An 8,322-nucleotide genomic window follows, 5' to 3' on the forward strand; every position below is an offset into this window, starting at 1 on the left:
CAGCCTGGCCAAAATGGTGAACCCCCCCCCCTTCACTAAACAAAAAACAAAACAAAACAAGTTAGCCCAGTGTGGTGGCAGACGCCTGTGGTCCCAGCTACTCAGGAGGCTGAGGCAGGAGAATCGCTTGAACCTGGGAGGTAGAGGCTGCAATGTACCGAGACTGTGCCATTGCACTCCAGCCTGGGCAACAAAGTGAGACTGTCTCAAAAAAAAAAAAAAAAAGAAAAAAGAAAAGAAAAGAAAATGAATTTTAAAAAATTAAAGAAAACAGTCAAGAAGTGAGAACACTCAAGGTCCAGAAGTCACTGAGGGGAGGTGTTTCAGTAGCTACTACTATTGCAGTGAGTATCAAAGAGAGTCTTCCCGGTAGAATTTCACAAATAGTCATAGAATAGCTCGCCTTTACTGTAGATGTGTGATGTGCTAGGTATTACATTAGCGTTTTACATTTGTCTCCTCACCCAACCTCTCCTTACCTGTGTGTGAGGTTGTATCAACATTCTGATTCTTACAGATGGGGAAACTGAGGCTTATAGAGAGTAAGAAGCTCTTTTAATACTACACAGCAAGTGAGCAATGGAAACAGTCTTAGAGTTCAAGATCCTCTTATTCCATCCTTTTACCTCTCCAAAATATGAAATAAGATGGTACTCAGAGAAATACCTTTGCTCTTTCCTTGGCAAAAAATCTTAGGGAAGCTACATCATAAAGAAACAAAAATAGAAATTCGTCCTGGTGCCTAAAAATCCCAAGTGCCCAAAGTCTAAATATAGTGTAAACAGTTTCTCCTTATCCATAGTTTTGCTTTCTGAGGTTTCAGTTACCTGCAGTCAATTGTGGTCTGAAAATATTACAGTATTTTGAGAGAAAGAGAGACACGACATTCACATAACCTTTTTTTTTTTTTTTTTTTTTGAGACAGAGTTTCTCTCTTGTTGCCCAGGCTGGAGTGCAAATGGTGTGATCTCAGCTCACCGCAACCTCCGCCTCCCAGGTTCAAGCAATTCTCCTGCCTCAGCCTCTGGAGTAGGTGGGATTAAAGGCATTCACCACCATGCCTGGCTAATTTTGTATTTTTAGTAGAGACAGCTGTCTCCATGTTAGTCAGGCTGGTCTAGAACTCCCGACCTCAGGTGATCAGCCCGCCTTGGCCTCCCAAAGTGCTGGGATTATAGGTGTGAGCCACTGCGCCTGGCCTTTTTTTTTTTTTTTTTTTTTCCTTGAGTGCAGTGGCATGATCTTAGCTCACTGCAACTTCTGCCTCCCAGGTTCCAGCAATTGTCATGTCTCAGCCACCCAAGTAGCTGGGATTACAGGCATGTGCCACCACACCCAGCTAGTTTTTGTATTTTTAGTGGAGATGGGGTTTTGCCATGTTGGCCAGGCTGGTCTCAAACTTCTGGCCTCAATTAATCCGCCTGCCTCAGCCTCCCAAGTTGCTGGGATTGCAGGCATGAGCCACTGCACTTGGCCAACATAACTTGTATTTTAGTATATTGTTATAATTGTTCTATTTTGTTATTAGTTATTTTTGTTAATCTCTTACTGTGCCTAATTTAGAAATTAAACTTTATCATGGGTATGTATGTATAGGAAAAAACAGTATACATAGGGTTCCGTATTAGCTGCAGTCTTATCCACTGGGGATCTTGGCACACATTCCTTGCTGATAAGGGGGAACTACTGTAAGTGGCTTCAAGTGACTTTTACAGATCAGTTGAAACCCTCAGCTCCTAGTATATATCCACCCTGGCTTCTTCCCTCTTTGCTTTGCGTGGAACTTGCTCTGAGTAACTTGTTTTCACTCGTAACTTCTGTATTAAAACACATGAGGGTGGCCAGGCCAGATGGCTCATGCCTGTACGCCTGTAATCTCAGCACTTTGTGAGGCCAAGGCTGGAGAATCACTTGAGCCCAGGAGTTTGAGACCAGCCTGGGCAACATGGTGAGACCACATCTCTACAAAGAATAAACAAAATCAGCCAGATGTGGTGGTGTGCACCTGTGGTCCCAGCTACTCAGGGATCTAACAAAGGAGATTCTCTTGAGCCTAGGAGGTTGAATCTGCAGTGAGCAGTGTTTGTGCCACTGCTCTCCAGCCTGGGCGACAGAGCAAGACTCTGTCTCAAAAAACAAATGAACACACCCACAAAAAAACCACCACCACCACTACCAAAATAAACAGATGAGAGTGTGGGACACCCTTTAATTTTGTTTTTCTTAAACTATCTCTACTTTGAGTTCTGGAAAATTGAATTATGTTTTCTCTCTTCCAACTGCACTTAGGGATCTTGTGATCCAGTTCAGTCATAAGCCACTTAAAAGCTTATGTGAGATAGAAGCTCTAGCATGTTCATGAAGGCAGCTCATATAACCAAGATCACCTCCTTCCCTTTTCCTTTTCCCACATGCTGACTCCAAGTAGGTTTTTTGTTGTTTTGTTTTTATTTTTTAGAGACAGTGTCTCATTCTGTCAGCTCACTATAGCCTGGACCTCCTAGACTCAAAGCCCTCCTGCCTCAGCCTCCCAAAGCAATGAAATTACAAGCATGAGCCACTGCACCAGGCTGCCACGTGGTTTTTACTAGGAATCAGGACTTTTAAGGCCAACAGTGACACAGAAATGGACACTTGCTTTACCCTGCTGGAGCTCATCAGGGACAATGGCAGCCTGTTGGGCATGCTCACCATGCCAGACCACAGACCAGGGTCTCAGTTTCCCTCTGGAACTCCACTACAAGCAGATCGTATCGGTGAGTGCTTAAACACAGTGGCATGAATAGAACAGCCCACTGTCTCATTACTTTAAGCACTACGCTTGAGAATTCCAGCCAACAGAAGAACTCAACCTGTTCCCAAGCCTTTTGTTTCCATCTCCTAAATCCTGCAAGTCCTGCTCCTTAAACTAAAGGGCTAGGGATTTCAGAAAGGGTGAAGGAAACAGTGTTCTTGAATCAGAAACAAGAACAAGGCACACAGGAACTTTTTCCTGACCTTCAATTTAATCACTTTTGTACTGAGGAGGTAAGAGCATTCACATTTTAATTTTCAAGGAAATGTTTGATCTCAGTTTTCAGGTTCTTCCTGCTTGCCTGAGTGTCCTCATTTTGCTCAGAATAAAAAGACAGCGATGACACAGATCTGCCCTCTAGTGGGCAACGAAAAGAATTTAAACTATGAAGAAAGACGAGCCTCCAGGGAATAAAGATGGCTTTTTTTTTTTTTTTTTTTTTAACTTTGCTGCATTTCCCCTAACTGACCAGCAGATTGAATTTTTCCCAACACTGCTCAAACAGAACCCGCAGACCATGTCTACAAGAAGTTGATCTTTTTCTTGATAAAAACAATGGTGGGAGAAAAGAGAGGGGACATCAGAAAATGGGGAAATCACTGGGTTTGGAGTGAGCTGTGCATGGCACTGAAGAGTCATGTGACTTTAGATCTCACCAGTCATTAGTTATCTCATATGTCAAATTGGGATAATAGTACCTATTATCATAGAAGTGCGGTGAGAATCGAGGACATCTGGAACACATTATTTGTGCTAACTGTGCTTCATCAAGCCATGTGCCTTGGGCTGGAGTGCAGTGGCGCAATCTCGGCTCACTGCAAGCTGCATGTCCTGGGTTCAAGCGATTCTCCTGCCTCAGCCTCCAGAGTAGCTGGGACTACAGACGCCCGCCACCACCCCTGGTTAATTTTTGTATTTTTAGTAGAGACGGGGTTTCACCATATTGGCCAGGCTGGTCTCAAACTCCTGACCTCAAGTGATCCACCCGCCTTGGCTTCCCAAAGTGCTGAGATTACAGGCGTGAGCCACCGTGTAAGCCTCGTGACTTTAAAGAGAAGATACCATTATAAAATGAAGGCAGTGGAAGGGCGAAAACAAAGGCATCATCCTGGCTAACACGGTAAGGCTGAGGCAGGAGAATGGCGTGAACCCTTGAGGCGAAGCTTGCAGTGATCCGAGATCACACCACGGCACTCCAGCCAACAAAGGCACCGAGAAAGAAGCCCAAGCCCACCCACAGAGAATCCTTAAAGACACAAATTCGTATTTCTTGCTTAAATCTTAATTCAATCTGATTCCACAAATAGGTTAACTCTAATATAATTATCTGCAGTACAACAATTGAAATCTAAAGAAAGAAAAAGTGACTTTCTTTCAGGTGTCTGCAACGTAAATGAAAATTAAAGCCTGCATATATGATTGTCTTTTCTGACTTAGTTTGCAATGAAATCAGCCCACCAAAGTATAAACTTTTACCTAAAACTCTTTAAAAAAACCTTTTAACACATACATTTAAAAAAATTCTCTCACCTCCTACTTAACCTGAAATCTTGCTTAGAAACAAAGCTAAACTTGGCGTGATAATGACTTTTCTTTAGCTGCAATTCCCAAGGTTAAAAAAAAAAAATCAAACAAAATTAAAAACTACTGATGTATGTTGTTAAAAAAAAATAAAAAAGCAGCCATCGTCCCATATCTGCAAACCCCACTGTAAAAAAAATCAAATACTTTTCTAAACTCCAAAAGAAGATCTAAACTCTGACACTCTGACCTCAGAACCCACTGTTAAAAAATAAATCTTAGAATTCAATCTTCTGTGACTTTTTTTTTCAAGATTATTTAAATTTGGCTTATTATGAAGACAAGGACAACCATTCAATACTTATTTATTCCCCAATTAATTCACTCAGACATGCCAAAGCTCTGTACACATGATAATGTCTGACATTTCTTGCTTTTTGTGGTATAATAGGAAACTTGACATTTCAACAAAAAAGATAAAATGAGGTCATATATCATAAGACTATTAAATTCTTTAGGAAGGCAATGTTATTTTAAGATTATGCTTCAAAGAATTATAAGCAAAACAAAGAGGCACCATTTCAAAAGCACTGATAGTAAATTAAGCTTAAAGGAATAATATTCTGAGCACTTACAATAATGTAACTCAAAAACAAGTCTGTTCTCACAGAAATCTCCAGGATGTCAAAGATCATTTTAAGAGGTGCAGGGAGCAGTATTCTAATGATAGTATATGCTGTTAATTGTACTAATTTTAACAGAGTAGGCAATTGATTTTGACTCACTCTCAGTTTTTCAAATACATGTAAAACTCTTGTTGCTTAAGCTGTCAATATTTTACAACAGAAAAAATGTAAGTTGTAATAAATATAGTAAAAGCTAAAATTTTAACGAAACTGTCCTGCAAGATAAGTTCAGATATATAATAAAAGCAACTTGTATTCAGTTGGTGAAAATTACTGCCTGAAATGTTAGGACCAGAACATCTGTCTGTAATCCCCATTATAAAAAATCAGATGAAGAGAACATGGGTGTTCGTGTTCATATACCTTCTTTTGGCTTTCTGTAGACTCGATAATTTTATTTTATTTTTGAGACAGAGTCTCGCTCTGTCGCCTAGGCTGGAGTGCAGTGGTGAGATCTCCGCTCACTGCAACCTCACTCTGAGGCAAGAGAATTGAGGTTCAAGAGATTCTCTTGCCTCTTCCTCCTGAGTAGCTGGGATTATAGGCGGTACCAACATGCCCGGCTAATTTTTGTATTTTTAGTAGAGACAGGGTTTCACCATGTTTGCCATGCTGGTCTTGAACTCCTGACCTCAGATGATCTTCCTGCCTTGGCCTCCCAAAGTGTTGGGATTACAGGCATGAGTCACTGTGCCTGGCCCGAGAATTATTTAAAATTATAATTGGGGGTGGTTGTCAAAGCCAGGAATATGAAAAGCATGTCTGCCTTCACCATTCTTTTCAGCATTATTCTGGAGGTCCTTAGTCAGTATAAGAAAATGTGAAAAGGGATTAGAAAGGAAGAAACAAACTGTTATTCACCAATGATATTACTGGTTACATAAAAAACTAAAAACAATTTACAGAGAAATGTTAAGAAAAAGATAATACAGCAATATGGCTGGATATAAGATAAATTGCATTTCTGTATACCAATAACAGTTTTAAAATACAATTTAAATACATATAAGATTTAAAACAGCAACAACAGATAAGATAATTATGAAGAAATTTAATAAGAGATGCATAGGACATTTATGAAGAACATTTACAAACTTATGGAAAGAAGTTTTAAACGATCTATAATTTAAAAAATGCTGACTGGGCACAGTGCCTCATGCCTGTAATCCCAGCACTTTGGGAGGCTTAGGTGGGCAGATCGCTTGAACCCAGGAATGTGAGACGAGCTTGGGCAACATGGCAGTACACTGTCTCTACTAAATATACAAAATTAGCCAGGCATGGAAGTGCATCCCTGCAGTCCCAAGTACTCAGGAGGCTGGGGTGAAAGGATTGCTTGAGCCCAGGAGGTTGAGGCTGCAGTGAGCTGAGATCATTCCACTGCACACCAGTCTGGGTGACAGAGGGAGACTGTCTCAAAAACAGTAAGAACAACAACTAACCAAACAAAAAAACACATTAAGGACTTGAAAGATCTAACATCATAAAAAAGTCAATTCTTCCCAAATTTATCTGTAGATTCAATGCAATCTCAATACAAAAATAATCAGAGCTTTTTCAGGAAATCAGCAAGATGACTCCAAAATTTATATGAAGAGAAAAGGGCCAAGAATAGCTAAGACACTATCAAAGCAGAAAAGAGTGAGAAAAAGGATGACTAGTTCTACTTGATATGAAAACTTATTAAAAAGTTATAGTAATTAGGCCAGGCATGGTGGCTCATGCCTGTAATCCCAGCACTTCAGGAGGCCAACGCAGGCAGGTCACTTGAGGCCAGGAGTTCAAGAACAGCATGGCCAACACAGTGAAACACTGTCTCTACTAAAAATACAAAAGTTATCTGGGTCTGGTGGCTTATGCCTGTAATCCCAGCTTCTTGGGAGGCTGAGGAAGGAGAATTGCTTGAGCCAGGGAAGTGGAGGTTGCAGTGAGCCAAGATTGCACCATTGTACTCCAGCCTGGGTGACAGAGGGAGACTCTGTCTCAAAAAAAAAAAAAAAAAAAAAAAAGTTATAGTAATTAAGACAACCCAAGGATAGAGAGAAAAAGAAAACAGAATATAAAGTCAGAGGTAATATTCAAAGGGTGGAGGGAAGAATGTTATCTCTGCTGTATTCTCCGAGAAAGGTTGCAATAACATTTCCCATCTTACATGCTCTTCCAAATCTTGACTCTCTTTTGAACCTGCATGGGTCCTTGAGACTGCCACAACCAACAGAGGCAGTGACACTGTGGAACGTCCAAGGGAAGATGATAAAAATCAATATAGCTTCTGTCTAGAACACAATCTCTATCTCTTGGGATGCTCACCAGTGAAATCTAATTATCATGGGAAGCCACTTGCAGAGAAAGTGAAGCCCCCAGCCCTCCGCCCTGGCTAAGCTCTCAGCTGACAGCCAGAACTAACACATTAGCCATATTAGTGAGCTGTCTTGGAAACAAATCCTCTAACCTTCAGTTGATCTTACTCAGGTGAAGCCACATGGAGCAGAGGTGAGCTTTGCCTGACACAACCATGCTCAAAGTTCTGTATTATGAGCAAAATAAGTGATAAGTAATAAAACACACTTAAGCCAAAAAAAGTGTGAAAATAGTAAAAGACCAGCCTGTGCAACATGGTGAAACTCTTTATCTACAAAAAAAAAAAAAAAAGTAAAAAATTAGCCAGATGCAGCTACGTCCTATAGTCCCAGCTACTTGGGAGGCTGAGGTGGGAGGATCGCTTGAACTCGAGATCAAACCACTGCACTCCAGTCTGGGTGACAGAATGAGACCCTGTCTCAAAAAAAAAAAGAAAAAAGAAAAGGAAAAGAAAAGAAAATGGCAAAAGGATAATCAGCACAAAGTAAAACATCAGTGAATACAAGATGAAAGGAATAAAACCAAATATGTAATTTATTACAATAAATTTACATGAACAGATTTTAATAAATGTACATGAACAGATAAACAGATTTATCAAAAGATATAATTTTATAATCTTTAGTTTTTGTTAAAAACCAAATGCAACAATTTTTAAAATAGAAAAAATATTGAAAACAAAGTGACAGGGAAAGATTAAAATTGAAGATAAAGATATTCTAGGTAAAAATAAAAGAATAAGAAACCAAAAGTGACACTATCAATATCAGATAAAAGTGAATTCAGTATCAGATGCATTAAACAAAGCAAGAAGCATATTTGTAAAAATAAAAAGTACAATCCAAGACAAAAATCTAACAATTATAAGCATTTATGCACTGAATAATATGGTTCCATTAGTTAGAATAACCTAGGTTATGCTGTAGAATAACAAATAATCATAAAAACTTCAGTGAACTA

Source organism: Theropithecus gelada, chromosome 2 (genome assembly GCF_003255815.1).
Source record: "Theropithecus gelada isolate Dixy chromosome 2, Tgel_1.0, whole genome shotgun sequence".
Taxonomy (NCBI): Eukaryota; Metazoa; Chordata; class Mammalia; order Primates; family Cercopithecidae; genus Theropithecus; species Theropithecus gelada.